At 41.7% G+C, this 15,239-nt stretch overlaps 5 non-coding genes across 5 annotated transcripts; 1 reads left to right on the top strand and 4 right to left on the bottom strand.

The window, feature by feature from the left end:
• Nucleotides 1–210: 210 nt before the first annotated feature.
• TRNAG-GCC (transfer RNA glycine (anticodon GCC)) lies at nt 211–281 on the bottom strand. Its single transcript has one exon. It is a non-coding gene; the product is annotated as a tRNA-Gly (tRNA).
• A 4,620-nt stretch (nt 282–4,901) lies between these two features.
• TRNAG-GCC (transfer RNA glycine (anticodon GCC)) lies at nt 4,902–4,972 on the bottom strand. The gene has a single exon. It is a non-coding gene; the product is annotated as a tRNA-Gly (tRNA).
• Nucleotides 4,973–6,022: 1,050 nt separating this feature from the next.
• Nucleotides 6,023–6,093, bottom strand: TRNAG-GCC (transfer RNA glycine (anticodon GCC)). The gene has a single exon. It is a non-coding gene; the product is annotated as a tRNA-Gly (tRNA).
• Nucleotides 6,094–7,370: 1,277 nt separating this feature from the next.
• TRNAK-CUU (transfer RNA lysine (anticodon CUU)) lies at nt 7,371–7,443 on the top strand. Its single transcript has one exon. It is a non-coding gene; the product is annotated as a tRNA-Lys (tRNA).
• A 1,942-nt stretch (nt 7,444–9,385) lies between these two features.
• TRNAG-GCC (transfer RNA glycine (anticodon GCC)) lies at nt 9,386–9,456 on the bottom strand. Its single transcript has one exon. It is a non-coding gene; the product is annotated as a tRNA-Gly (tRNA).
• Nucleotides 9,457–15,239: the final 5,783 nt, after the last annotated feature.

Here is a 15,239-nt window from a genome sequence, read left to right as displayed (position 1 = left end):
GAGTCATATGCTTGTAGTACAACATTTGTTTGGTGTTTATTCCCTTTTCAGATCCAGACCTCTCTCTTGGCAGGTGGGAATTCTACCACTAAACCACAAGATTCTAACATTAATTTATTGTATGTGGAATTCTTTACCTGCACCACCAAAATGCAAAGAGCCAGACACTCTTTAACAAAATATACCATAATTTCAGTAAAACTTGAGTACTGCATTGGCCGGGAATCGAACCCGGGCCTCCCGCGTGGCAGGCGAGAATTCTACCACTGAACAACCAATGCTTCACATTTTACTTCACGGTTACTTACCCATTTTCCTCAATTTGTGATACCAAGCATGCATCTCAGTGTACTGAATGTGGTAGCCTAGATCTACTTTAATAGCTTGTAGGGCACTCCTTGGCTTGAGTGGCCTTTTTGTCACACAACAGTAACCAAGCCTGGCTAGCTCAGTCGGTAGAGCATGAGACTCTTAATCTCAGGGTCGTGGGTTCGAGCCCCACGTTGGGCGGTGTTTTTTCCCAGAATTCTACAGGCGAGATCTCTGTCACTACACAACCAAACGTGTTTTATTTGAAACTTAAAAGAGGTGTACATCAGTGTGTGAAACCAAGCAGGAATCTCAGGATCTACTAAATGTGGAAACCTTGCTTTGGTTTTATAAATTGAAGGGCAATCCTTGCCTTGCCATGATGCCATAACACTGTAAAAAAGCCTAGCTATCTGAGTCAATAGCGAATAAGACTCCAAATCTAAGAGTCATTTGCTTTGAGCACAACATTGGGTGGTGTTTATTCCCTTTTCAGATCCATGCCTCCCTCATGGCAGGCGAGAATTCTACCACTAAACCACAAGATTCTACCACTAAATCATTGTATGTTAAATTCTATACCTGCACCACCAAAATGCAAAGAGCCAGGCACTCTTTAACAAAATATATCGCTGTTTCAGGTGTACATCAGTGGGTGAAACCATGCAGGAATATCAGGATCTACTGAATGTGGAAACTTTGCTTTGGTTTAATAGTGTAGATTGAAGAGCAAGCGTTGCCTTGCCTTGATGCTACAACACTGTAACAAAGCCTGGCCAGCTTAGTCAATAGAAATAAAACTCCCAAGCTAAGAGTCATATGCTTGTAGTACAACATTTGTTTGGTGTTTATTCCCTTTTCAGATCCAGACCTCTCTCTTGGCAGGTGGGAATTCTACCACTAAACCACAAGATTCTAACATTAATTTATTGTATGTGGAATTCTATACCTGCACCACCAAAAAGCAAAGAGCCAGACACTCTTTAACAAAATATACCATAATTTCAGTAAAACTTGAGTACTGCATTGGCCGGAAATCGAACCCGGGCCTCCCGCGTAGCAGACGAGAATTCTACCACTGAACAACCAATGTTTCACATTTTATTTCACGGTTACTTACCCATTTTCCTCAATTTGTGAAACCAAGCATGCATCTCAGTGTACTGAATGTGGTAGCCTAGATCTACATTAATAGCTTGTAGGGCACTCCTTGGCTTGAGTGGCCTTTTTGTCACACAACAGTAACCAAGCCTGGCTAGCTCAGTCGGTAGAGCATGAGACTCTTAATCTCAGGGTCGTGGGTTCGAGCCCCACGTTGGGCGGTGTTTTTTCCCAGAATTCTACAGGCGAGATCTCTGTCACTACACAACCAAACGTGTTTTATTTGAAACTTAAAAGAGGTGTACATCAGTGTGTGAAACCAAGCAGGAATCTCAGGATCTACTAAATGTGGAAACCTTGCTTTGGTTTTATAAATTGAAGGGCAATCCTTGCCTTGCCATGATGCCATAACACTGTAAAAAAGCCTAGCTATCTGAGTCAATAGCGAATAAGACTCCAAATCTAAGAGTCATTTGCTTTGAGCACAACATTGGGTGGTGTTTATTCCCTTTTCAGATCCATGCCTCCCTCATGGCAGGCGAGAATTCTACCACTAAACCACAAGATTCTACCACTAAATCATTGTATGTTAAATTCTATACCTGCACCACCAAAATGCAAAGAGCCAGGCACTCTTTAACAAAATATATCGCTGTTTCAGGTGTACATCAGTGGGTGAAACCATGCAGGAATATCAGGATCTACTGAATGTGGAAACTTTGCTTTGGTTTAATAGTGTAGATTGAAGAGCAAGCGTTGCCTTGCCTTGATGCTACAACACTGTAACAAAGCCTGGCCAGCTTAGTCAATAGAAATAAAACTCCCAAGCTAAGAGTCATATGCTTGTAGTACAACATTTGTTTGGTGTTTATTCCCTTTTCAGATCCAGACCTCTCTCTTGGCAGGTGGGAATTCTACCACTAAACCACAAGATTCTAACATTAATTTATTGTATGTGGAATTCTATACCTGCACCACCAAAAAGCAAAGAGCCAGACACTCTTTAACAAAATAAACCATAATTTCAGTAAAACTTGAGTACTGCATTGGCCGGGAATCGAACCCGGGCCTCCCGCGTAGCAGACGAGAATTCTACCACTGAACAACCAATGTTTCACATTTTACTTCACGGTTACTTACCCATTTTCCTCAATTTGTGAAACCAAGCATGCATCTCAGTGTACTGAATGTGGTAGCCTAGATCTACTTTAATAGCTTGTAGGGCACTCCTTGGCTTGAGTGGCCTTTTTGTCACACAACAGTAACCAAGCCTGGCTAGCTCAGTCGGTAGAGCATGAGACTCTTAATCTCAGGGTCGTGGGTTCGAGCCCCACGTTGGGCGGTGTTTTTTCCCAGAATTCTACAGGCGAGATCTCTGTCACTACACAACCAAACGTGTTTTATTTGAAACTTAAAAGAGGTGTACATCAGTGTGTGAAACCAAGCAGGAATCTCAGGATCTACTAAATGTGGAAACCTTGCTTTGGTTTTATAAATTGAAGGGCAATCCTTGCCTTGCCATGATGCCATAACACTGTAAAAAAGCCTAGCTATCTGAGTCAATAGCGAATAAGACTCCAAATCTAAGAGTCATTTGCTTTGAGCACAACATTGGGTGGTGTTTATTCCCTTTTCAGATCCATGCCTCCCTCATGGCAGGCGAGAATTCTACCACTAAACCACAAGATTCTACCACTAAATCATTGTATGTTAAATTCTATACCTGCACCACCAAAATGCAAAGAGCCAGGCACTCTTTAACAAAATATATCGCTGTTTCAGGTGTACATCAGTGGGTGAAACCATGCAGGAATATCAGGATCTACTGAATGTGGAAACTTTGCTTTGGTTTAATAGTGTAGATTGAAGAGCAAGCGTTGCCTTGCCTTGATGCTACAACACTGTAACAAAGCCTGGCCAGCTTAGTCAATAGAAATAAAACTCCCAAGCTAAGAGTCATATGCTTTTAGTACAACATTTGTTTGGTGTTTATTCCCTTTTCAGATCCAGACCTCTCTCTTGGCAGGTGGGAATTCTACCACTAAACCACAAGATTCTAACATTAATTTATTGTATGTGGAATTCTATACCTGCACCACCAAAAAGCAAAGAGCCAGACACTCTTTAACAAAATATACCATAATTTCAGTAAAACTTGAGTACTGCATTGGCCGGGAATCGAACCCGGGCCTCCCGCGTGGCAGGCGAGAATTCTACCACCGAACAACCAATGCTTCACATTTTGACTTAGCCTGGCCAGCTTAGTCAATAGAAATAAAACTCCCAAGCTAAGAGTCATATGCTTTTAGTACAACATTTGTTTGGTGTTTATTCCCAAAATATACCATAATTTCAGTAAAACTTGAGTACTGCATTGGCCGGGAATCGAACCCGGGCCTCCCGCGTAGCAGACGAGAATTCTACCACTGAACAACCAATGTTTCACATTTTACTTCACGGTTACTTACCCATTTTCCTCAATTTGTGAAACCAAGCATGCATCTCAGTGTATTGAATGTGGTATCCTAGATCTACTTTAATAGCTTGTAGGGCACTCCTTGGCTTGAGTGGCCTTTTTGTCACACAACAGTAACCAAGCCTGGCTAGCTCAGTCGGTAGAGCATGAGACTCTTAATCTCAGGGTCGTGGGTTCGAGCCCCACGTTGGGCGGTGTTTTTTCCCAGAATTCTACAGGCGAGATCTCTGTCACTACACAACCAAACGTGTTTTATTTGAAACTTAAAAGAGGTGTACATCAGTGTGTGAAACCAAGCAGGAATCTCAGGATCTACTAAATGTGGAAACCTTGCTTTGTTTTTATAAATTGAAGGGCAATCCTTGCCTTGCCATGAGGCCATAACACTGTAAAAAAGCCTAGCTATCTGAGTCAATAGCGAATAAGACTCCAAATCTAAGAGTCATTTGCTTTGAGCACAACATTGGGTGGTGTTTATTCCCTTTTCAGATCCATGCCTCCATCATGGCAGGCGAGAATTCTACCACTAAACCACAAGATTCTACCACTAAATCATTGTATGTTAAATTCTATACCTGCACCACCAAAATGCAAAGAGCCAGGCACTCTTTAACAAAATATATCGCTGTTTCAGGTGTACATCAGTGGGTGAAACCATGCAGGAATATCAGGATCTACTGAATCTGGATACTTTGCTTTGGTTTAATAGTGTAGATTGAAGAGCAAGCGTTGCCTTGCCTTGATGCTACAACACTGTAACAAAGCCTGGCCAGCTTAGTCAATAGAAATAAAACTCCCAAGCTAAGAGTCATATGCTTTTAGTACAACATTTGTTTGGTGTTTATTCCCTTTTCAGATCCAGACCTCTCTCTTGGCAGGTGGGAATTCTACCACTAAACCACAAGATTCTACCATTAATTTATTGTATGTGGAATTCTATACCTGCACCACCAAAATGCAAAGAGCCAGCCACTCTTTAACAAAATATACCATAATTTCAGTAAAACTTGAGTACTGCATTGGCCGGGAATCGAACCCGGGCCTCCCGCGTGGCAGGCGAGAATTCTACCACTGAACAACCAATGCTTCACATTTTACTTCAAAGTTACTTACCCATTTTCCTCAATGTGTGAAACCAAGCATGCATCTCAGTGTACTGAATGTGGTAGCCTAGATCTACTTTAATAGCTTGTAGGGCACTCCTTGGCTTCAGTGGCCTTTTTGTCACATCACAGTAACCAAGCCTGGCTAGCTCAGTCGGTAGAGCATGAGACTCTTAATCTCAGGGTCGTGGGTTCGAGCCCCACGTTGGGCGGTGTTTTTTCCCAGAATTCTACAGGCGAGATCTCTGTCACTACACAACCAAACGTGTTTTATTTGAAACTTAAAAGAGGTGTACATCAGTGTGTGAAACCAAGCAGAAATCTCAGGATCTACTAAATGTGGAAACCTTGCTTTGGTTTTATAAATTGAAGGGCAATCCTTGCCTTGCCATGATGCCATAACACTGTAAAAAAGCCTAGCTATCTGAGTCAATAGCGAATAAGACTCCAAATCTAAGAGTCATTTGCTTTGAGCACAACATTGGGTGGTGTTTATTCCCTTTTCAGATCCATGCCTCCCTCATGGCAGGCGAGAATTCTACCACTAAACCACAAGATTCTACCACTAAATCATTGTATGTTAAATTCTATACCTGCACCACCAAAATGCAAAGAGCCAGGCACTCTTTAACAAAATATATCGCTGTTTCAGGTGTACATCAGTGGGTGAAACCATGCAGGAATATCAGGATCTACTGAATGTGGATACTTTGCTTTGGTTTAATAGTGTAGATTGAAGAGCAAGCGTTGCCTTGCCTTGATGCTACAACACTGTAACAAAGCCTGGCCAGCTTAGTCAATAGAAATAAAACTCCCAAGCTAAGAGTCATATGCTTTTAGTACAACATTTGTTTGGTGTTTATTCCCTTTTCAGATCCAGACCTCTCTCTTGGCAGGTGGGAATTCTACCACTAAACCACAAGATTCTACCATTAATTTATTGTATGTGGAATTCTATACCTGCACCACCAAAATGCAAAGAGCCAGACACTCTTTAACAAAATATACCATAATTTCAGTAAAACTTGAGTACTGCATTGGCCGGGAATCGAACCCGGGCCTCCCGCGTGGCAGGCGAGAATTCTACCACTGAACAACCAATGCTTCACATTTTACTTCAAAGTTACTTACCCATTTTCCTCAATGTGTGAAACCAAGCATGCATCTCAGTGTACTGAATGTGGTAGCCTAGATCTACTTTAATAGCTTGTAGGGCACTCCTTGGCTTGAGTGGCCTTTTTGTCACATCACAGTAACCAAGCCTGGCTAGCTCAGTCGGTAGAGCATGAGACTCTTAATCTCAGGGTCGTGGGTTCGAGCCCCACGTTGGGCGGTGTTTTTTCCCAGAATTCTACAGGCGAGATCTCTGTCACTACACAACCAAACGTGTTTTATTTGAAACTTAAAAGAGGTGTACATCAGTGTGTGAAACCAAGCAGAAATCTCAGGATCTACTAAATGTGGAAACCTTGCTTTGGTTTTATAAATTGAAGGGCAATCCTTGCCTTGCCATGATGCCATAACACTGTAAAAAAGCCTAGCTATCTGAGTCAATAGCGAATAAGACTCCAAATCTAAGAGTCATTTGCTTTGAGCACAACATTGGGTGGTGTTTATTCCCTTTTCAGATCCATGCCTCCCTCATGGCAGGCGAGAATTCTACCACTAAACCACAAGATTCTACCACTAAATCATTGTATGTTAAATTCTATACCTGCACCACCAAAATGCAAAGAGCCAGGCACTCTTTAACAAAATATATCGCTGTTTCAGGTGTACATCAGTGGGTGAAACCATGCAGGAATATCAGGATCTACTGAATGTGGAAGCTTTGCTTTGGTTTAATAGTGTAGATTGAAGAGCAAGCGTTGCCTTGCCTTGATGCTACAACACTGTAACAAAGCCTGGCCAGCTTAGTCAATAGAAATAAAACTCCCAAGCTAAGAGTCATATGCTTGTAGTACAACATTTGTTTGGTGTTTATTCCCTTTTCAGATCCAGACCTCTCTCTTGGCAGGTGGGAATTCTACCACTAAACCACAAGATTCTAACATTAATTTATTGTATGTGGAATTCTATACCTGCACCACCAAAAAGCAAAGAGCCAGACACTCTTTAACAAAATAAACCATAATTTCAGTAAAACTTGAGTACTGCATTGGCCGGGAATCGAACCCGGGCCTCCCGCGTAGCAGACGAGAATTCTACAACTGAAAAACCAATGTTTCACATTTTACTTCAAAGTTACTTACCCATTTTCCTCAATGTGTGAAACCAAGCATGCATCTCAGTGTACTGAATGTGGTAGCCTAGATCTACTTTAATAGCTTGTAGGGCACTGCTTGGCTTGAGTGGCCTTTTTGTCACATCACAATAATCAAGCCTGGCTAGCTCAGTCGGTAGAGCATGAGACTCTTAATCTCAGGGTCGTGGGTTCGATCCCCACGTTGGGCGGTGTTTTTTCCCAGAATTCTACAGGCGAGATCTCTGTCACTACACAACCAAACGTGTTTTATTTGAAACTTAAAAGAGGTGTACATCAGTGTGTGAAACCAAGCAGGAATCTCAGGATCTACTAAATGTGGAAACCTTGCTTTGGTTTTATAAATTGAAGGGCAATCCTTGCCTTGCCATGATGCCATAACACTGTAAAAAAGCCTAGCTATCTGAGTCAATAGCGAATAAGACTCCAAATCTAAGAGTCATTTGCTTTGAGCACAACATTGGGTGGTGTTTATTCCCTTTTCAGATCCATGCCTCCATCATGGCAGGCGAGAATTCTACCACTAAACCACAAGATTCTACCACTAAATCATTGTATGTTAAATTCTATACCTGCACCACCAAAATGCAAAGAGCCAGGCACTCTTTAACAAAATATATCGCTGTTTCAGGTGTACATCAGTGGGTGAAACCATGCAGGAATATCAGGATCTACTGAATGTGGATACTTTGCTTTGGTTTAATAGTGTAGATTGAAGAGCAAGCGTTGCCTTGCCTTGATGCTACAACACTGTAACAAAGCCTGGCCAGCTTAGTCAATAGAAATAAAACTCCCAAGCTAAGAGTCATATGCTTTTAGTACAACATTTGTTTGGTGTTTATTCCCTTTTCAGATCCAGACCTCTCTCTTGGCAGGTGGGAATTCTACCACTAAACCACAAGATTCTACCATTAATTTATTGTATGTGGAATTCTATACCTGCACCACCAAAATGCAAAGAGCCAGACACTCTTTAACAAAATATACCATAATTTCAGTAAAACTTGAGTACTGCATTGGCCGGGAATCGAACCCGGGCCTCCCGCGTGGCAGGCAAGAATTCTACCACTGAACAACCAATGCTTCACATTTTACTTCACGGTTACTTACCCATTTTCCTCAATGTGTGAAACCAAGCATGCATCTCAGTGTACTGAATGTGGTAGCCTAGATCTACTTTAATAGCTTGTATTGCACTCCTTGGCTTGAGTGGCCTTTTTGTCAAATCACAGTAACCAAGCCTGGCTAGCTCAGTCGGTAGAGCATGAGACTCTTAATCTCAGGGTCATGGGTTCGAGCCCCACATTGGGCGGTGTTTTTTCCCAGAATTCTACAGGCGAGATCTCTGTCACTAGACAACCAAACGTGTTTTATTTGAAACTTAAAAGAGGTGTACATCAGTGTGTGAAACCAAGCAGGAATCTCAGGATCTACTAAATGTGGAAACCTTGCTTTGGTTTTATAGATTGAAGGGCAATCCTTGCCTTGCCATGATGCCATAACACTGTAAAAAAGCCTAGCTATCTGAGTCAATAGCGAATAAGACTCCAAATCTAAGAGTCATTTGCTTTGAGCACAACATTGGTTGGTGTTTATTCCCTTTTCAGATCCATGCCTCCCTCATGGCAGGCGAGAATTCTACCACTAAACCACAAGATTCTACCACTAAATCATTGTATGTTGAATTCTATGCCTGCACCACCAAAATGCAAAGAGCCATGCACTATTTAACAAAATATATCGCTGTTTCAGGTGTACATCAGTGGGTGAAACCATGCAGGAATATCAGGATCTACTGAATGTGGAAACTTTGCTTTGGTTTAGTAGTGTAGATTGAAGAGCAAGCGTTGCCTTGCCTTGATGCTACAACACTGTAACAAAGCCTGGCCAGCTTAGTCAATAGAAATAAAACTCCCAAGCTAAGAGTCATATGCTTTTAGTACAACATTTGTTTGGTGTTTATTCCCTTTTCAGATCCAGACCTCTCTCTTGGCAGGTGGGAATTCTACCACTAAACCACAAGATTCTACCATTAATTTATTGTATGTGGAATTCTATACCTGCACCACCAAAATGCAAAGAGCCAGCCACTCTTTAACAAAATATACCATAATTTCAGTAAAACTTCAGTACTGCATTGGCCGGGAATCGAACCCGGGCCTCCCGCGTGGCAGGCGAGAATTCTACCACTGAACAACCAATGCTTCACAATTTACTTCAAAGTTACTTACCCATTTTCCTCAATGTGTGAAACCAAGCATGCATCTCAGTGTACTGAATGTGGTAGCCTAGATCTACTTTAATAGCTTGTAGGGCACTCCTTGGCTTGAGTGGCCTTTTTGTCACATCACAATAATCAAGCCTGGCTAGCTCAGTCGGTAGAGCATGAGACTCTTAATCACAGGGTCGTGGGTTCGATCCCCACGTTGGGCGGTGTTTTTTCCCAGAATTCTACAGGCGAGATCTCTGTCACTACACAACCAAACGTGTTTTATTTGAAACTTAAAAGAGGTGTACATCAGTGTGTGAAACCAAGCAGGAATCTCAGGATCTACTAAATGTGGAAACCTTGCTTTGGTTTTATAAATTGAAGGGCAATCCTTGCCTTGCCATGATGCCATAATACTGTAAAAAAGCCTAGCTATCTGAGTCAATAGCGAATAAGACTCCAAATCTAAGAGTCATTTGCTTTGAGCACAACATTGGGTGGTGTTTATTCCCTTTTCAGATCCATGCCTCCCTCATGGCAGGCGAGAATTCTACCACTAAACCACAAGATTCTACCACTAAATCATTGTATGTTAAATTCTATACCTGCACCACCAAAATGCAAAGAGCCAGGCACTCTTTAACAAAATATATCGCTGTTTCAGGTGTACATCAGTGGGTGAAACCATGCAGGAATATCAGGATCTACTGAATGTGGAAACTTTGCTTTGGTTTAATAGTGTAGATTGAAGAGCAAGCGTTGCCTTGCCTTGATGCTACAACACTGTAACAAAGCCTGGCCAGCTTAGTCAATAGAAATAAAACTCCCAAGCTAAGAGTCATATGCTTGTAGTACAACATTTGTTTGGTGTTTATTCCCTTTTCAGATCCAGACCTCTCTCTTGGCAGGTGGGAATTCTACCACTAAACCACAAGATTCTAACATTAATTTATTGTATGTGGAATTCTATATCTGCACCACCAAAAAGCAAAGAGCCAGACACTCTTTAACAAAATAAACCATAATTTCAGTAAAACTTGAGTACTGCATTGGCCGGGAATCGAACCCGGGCCTCCCGCGTAGCAGACGAGAATTCTACCACTGAACAACCAATGTTTCACATTTTACTTCACGGTTACTTACCCATTTTCCTCAATTTGTGAAACCAAGCATGCATCTCAGTGTACTGAATGTGGTAGCCTAGATCTACTTTAATAGCTTGTAGGGCACTCCTTGGCTTGAGTGGCCTTTTTGTCACACAACAGTAACCAAGCCTGGCTAGCTCAGTCGGTAGCGCATGAGACTCTTAATCTCAGGGTCGTGGGTTTGAGCCCCACGTTGGGCGGTGTTTTTTCCCAGAATTCTACAGGCGAGATCTCTGTCACTACACAACCAAACGTGTTTTATTTGAAACTTAAAAGAGGTGTACATCAGTGTGTGAAACCAAGCAGGAATCTCAGGATCTACTAATTGTGGAAACCTTGCTTTGGTTTTATAAATTGAAGAGCAATCCTTGCCTTGCCATGATGCCATAACACTGTAAAAAAGCCTAGCTATCTGAGTCAATAGCGAATAAGACTCCAAATCTAAGAGTCATTTGCTTTGAGCACAACATTGGGTGGTGTTTATTCCCTTTTCAGATCCATGCCTCCCTCATGGCAGGCGAGAATTCTACCACTAAACCACAAGATTCTACCACTAAATCATTGTATGTTAAATTCTATACCTGCACCACCAAAATGCAAAGAGCCAGGCACTCTTTAACAAAATATATCGCTGTTTCAGGTGTACATCAGTGGGTGAAACCATGCAGGAATATCAGGATCTACTGAATGTGGAAACTTTGCTTTGGTTTAATAGTGTAGATTGAAGAGCAAGCGTTGCCTTGCCTTGATGCTACAACACTTTAACAAAGCCTGGCCAGCTTAGTCAATAGAAATAAAACTCCCAAGCTAAGAGTCATATGCTTGTAGTACAACATTTGTTTGGTGTTTATTCCCTTTTTCAGATCCAGACCTCTCTCTTGGCAGGTGGGAATTCTACCACTAAACCACAAGATTCTAACATTAATTTATTGTATGTGGAATTCTATACCTGCACAACCAAAAAGCAAAGAGCCAGACACTCTTTAACAAAATAAACCATAATTTCAGTAAAACTTGAGTACTGCATTGGCCGGGAATCGAACCTGGGCCTCCCGCGTGGCAGGCGAGAATTCTACCACTGAACAACCAATGCTTCACATTTTACTTCACGGTTACTTACCCATTTTCCTCAATGTGTGAAACCAAGCATGCATCTCAGTGTACTGAATGTGGTAGCCTAGATCTACTTTAATAGCTTGTATTGCACTCCTTGGCTTGAGTGGCCTTTTTGTCAAATCACAGTAACCAAGCCTGGCTAGCTCAGTCGGTAGAGCATGAGACTCTTAATCTCAGGGTCGTGGGTTCGAGCCCCACGTTGGGCGGTGTTTTTTCCCAGAATTCTACAGGCGAGATCTCTGTCACTACACAACCAAACGTGTTTTATTTGAAACTTAAAAGAGGTGTACATCAGTGTGTGAAACCAAGCAGGAATCTCAGGATCTACTAAATGTGGAAACCTTGCTTTGGTTTTATAAATTGAAGGGCAATCCTTGCCTTGCCATGATGCCATAACACTGTAAAAAAGCCTAGCTATCTGAGTCAATAGCGAATAAGACTCCAAATCTAAGAGTCATTTGCTTTGAGCACAACATTGGGTGGTGTTTATTCCCTTTTCAGATCCATGCCTCCCTCATGGCAGGCGAGAATTCTACCACTAAACCACAAGATTCTACCACTAAATCATTGTATGTTAAATTCTATACCTGCACCACCAAAATGCAAAGAGCCAGGCACTCTTTAACAAAATATATCGCTGTTTCAGGTGTACATCAGTGGGTGAAACCATGCAGGAATATCAGGATCTACTGAATGTGGAAACTTTGCTTTGGTTTAATAGTGTAGATTGAAGAGCAAGCGTTGCCTTGCCTTGATGCTACAACACTGTAACAAAGCCTGGCCAGCTTAGTCAATAGAAATAAAACTCCCAAGCTAAGAGTCATATGCTTTTAGTACAACATTTGTTTGGTGTTTATTCCCTTTTCAGATCCATGCCTCCCTCATGGCAGGCGAGAATTCTACCACTAAACCACAAGATTCTACCACTAAATCATTGTATGTTGAATTCTATGCCTGCACCACCAAAATGCAAAGAGCCATGCACTATTTAACAAAATATATCGCTGTTTCAGGTGTACATCAGTGGGTGAAACCATGCAGGAATATCAGGATCTACTGAATGTGGAAACTTTGCTTTGGTTTAATAGTGTAGATTAAAGAGCAAGCGTTGCCTTGCCTTGATGCTACAACACTGTAACAAAGCCTGGCCAGCTTAGTCAATAGAAATAAAACTCCCAAGCTAAGAGTCATATGCTTGTAGTACAACATTTGTTTGGTGTTTATTCCCTTTTTCAGATCCAGACCTCTCTCTTGGCAGGTGGGAATTCTACCACTAAACCACAAGATTCTAACATTAATTTATTGTATGTGGAATTCTATACCTGCACCACCAAAAAGCAAAATAACTCTTTAACAAAATAAACCATAATTTCAGTAAAACTTGAGTACTGCATTGGCCGGGAATCGAACCTGTGCCTCCCGCGTGGCAGGCGAGAATTCTACCACTGAACAACCAATGCTTCACATTTTACTTCACGGTTACTTACCCATTTTCATCAATGTGTGAAACCAAGCATGCATCTCAGTGTACTGAATGTGGTAGCCTAGATCTACTTTAATAGCTTGTAGGGCACTCCTTGGCTTGAGTGGCCTTTTTGTCACACAACAGTAACCAAGCCTGGCTAGCTCAGTCGGTAGAGCATGAGACTCTTAATCTCAGGGTCGTGGGTTCGAGCCCCACGTTGGGCGGTGTTTTTTCCCAGAATTCTACAGGCGAGATCTCTGTCACTACACAACCAAACGTGTTTTATTTGAAACTTTAAAGAGGTGTACATCAGTGTGTGAAACCAAGCAGGAATCTCAGGATCTACTAAATGTGGAAACCTTGCTTTGGTTTTATAAATTGAAGGGCAATCCTTGCCTTGCCATGATGCCATAACACTGTAAAAAAGCCTAGTTATCTGAGTCAATAGCGAATAAGACTCCAAATCTAAGAGTCATTTGCTTTGAGCACAACATTGGGTGGTGTTTATTCCCTTTTCAGATCCATGCCTCCATCATGGCAGGCGAGAATTCTACCACTAAACCACAAGATTCTACCACTAAATCATTGTATGTTAAATTCTATACCTGCACCACCAAAATGCAAAGAGCCAGGCACTCTTTAACAAAATATATCGCTGTTTCAGGTGTACATCAGTGGGTGAAACCATGCAGGAATATCAGGATCTACTGAATGTGGATACTTTGCTTTGGTTTAATAGTGTAGATTGAAGAGCAAGCGTTGCCTTGCCTTGATGCTACAACACTGTAACAAAGCCTGGCCAGCTTAGTCAATAGAAATAAAACTCCCAAGCTAAGAGTCATATGGTTTTAGTACAACATTTGTTTGGTGTTTATTCCCTTTTCAGATCCAGACCTCTCTCTTGGCAGGTGGGAATTCTACCACTAAACCACAAGATTCTACCATTAATTTATTGTATGTGGAATTCTATACCTGCACCACCAAAATGCAAAGAGCCAGACACTCTTTAACAAAATATACCATAATTTCAGTAAAACTTGAGTACTGCATTGGCCGGGAATCGAACCCAGGCCTCCCGCGTGGCAGGCGAGAATTCTACCACTGAACAACCAATGCTTCACATTTTACTTCACGGTTACTTACCCATTTTCCTCAATGTGTGAAACCAAGCATGCATCTCAGTGTACTGAATGTGGTAGCCTAGATCTACTTTAATAGCTTGTATTGCACTCCTTGGCTTGAGTGGCCTTTTTGTCAAATCACAGTAACCAAGCCTGGCTAGCTCAGTCGGTAGAGCATGAGACTCTTAATCTCAGGGTCATGGGTTCGAGCCCCACATTGGGCGGTGTTTTTTCCCAGAATTCTACAGGCGAGATCTCTGTCACTACACAACCAAACGTGTTTTATTTGAAATTTAAAAGAGGTGTACATCAGTGTGTGAAACCAAGCAGGAATCTCAGGATCTACTAAATGTGGAAACCTTGCTTTGGTTTTATAGATTGAAGGGCAATCCTTGCCTTGCCATGATGCCATAACACTGTAAAAAAGCCTAGCTATCTGAGTCAATAGCGAATAAGACTCCAAATCTAAGAGTCATTTGCTTTGAGCACAACATTGGGTGGTGTTTATTCCCTTTTCAGATCCATGCCTCCCTCATGGCAGGCGAGAATTCTACCACTAAACCACAAGATTCTACAACTAAATCATTGTATGTTGAATTCTATGCCTGCACCACCAAAATGCAAAGAGCCATGCACTATTTAACAAAATATATCGCTGTTTCAGGTGTACATCAGTGGGTGAAACCATGCAGGAATATCAGGATCTACTGAATGTGGAAACTTTGCTTTGGTTTAGTAGTGTAGATTGAAGAGCAAGCGTTGCCTTGCCTTGATGCTACAACACTGTAACAAAGCCTGGCCAGCTTAGTCAATAGAAATAAAACTCCCAAGCTAAGAGTCATATGCTTTTAGTACAACATTTGTTTGGTGTTTTTTACCTTTTCAGATCCAGACCTCTCTCTTGGCAGGTGGGAATTCTACCACTAAACCA

Source organism: Crinia signifera, unplaced genomic scaffold (genome assembly GCF_055691185.1).
Source record: "Crinia signifera unplaced genomic scaffold, ASM5569118v1 HAP2_SCAFFOLD_74, whole genome shotgun sequence".
NCBI classification, from domain to species: domain Eukaryota; kingdom Metazoa; phylum Chordata; class Amphibia; order Anura; family Myobatrachidae; genus Crinia; species Crinia signifera.
The sequence above is the reverse complement of the archived record's forward strand: the minus strand, read 5'-3'. Positions and strand labels throughout refer to the sequence as shown.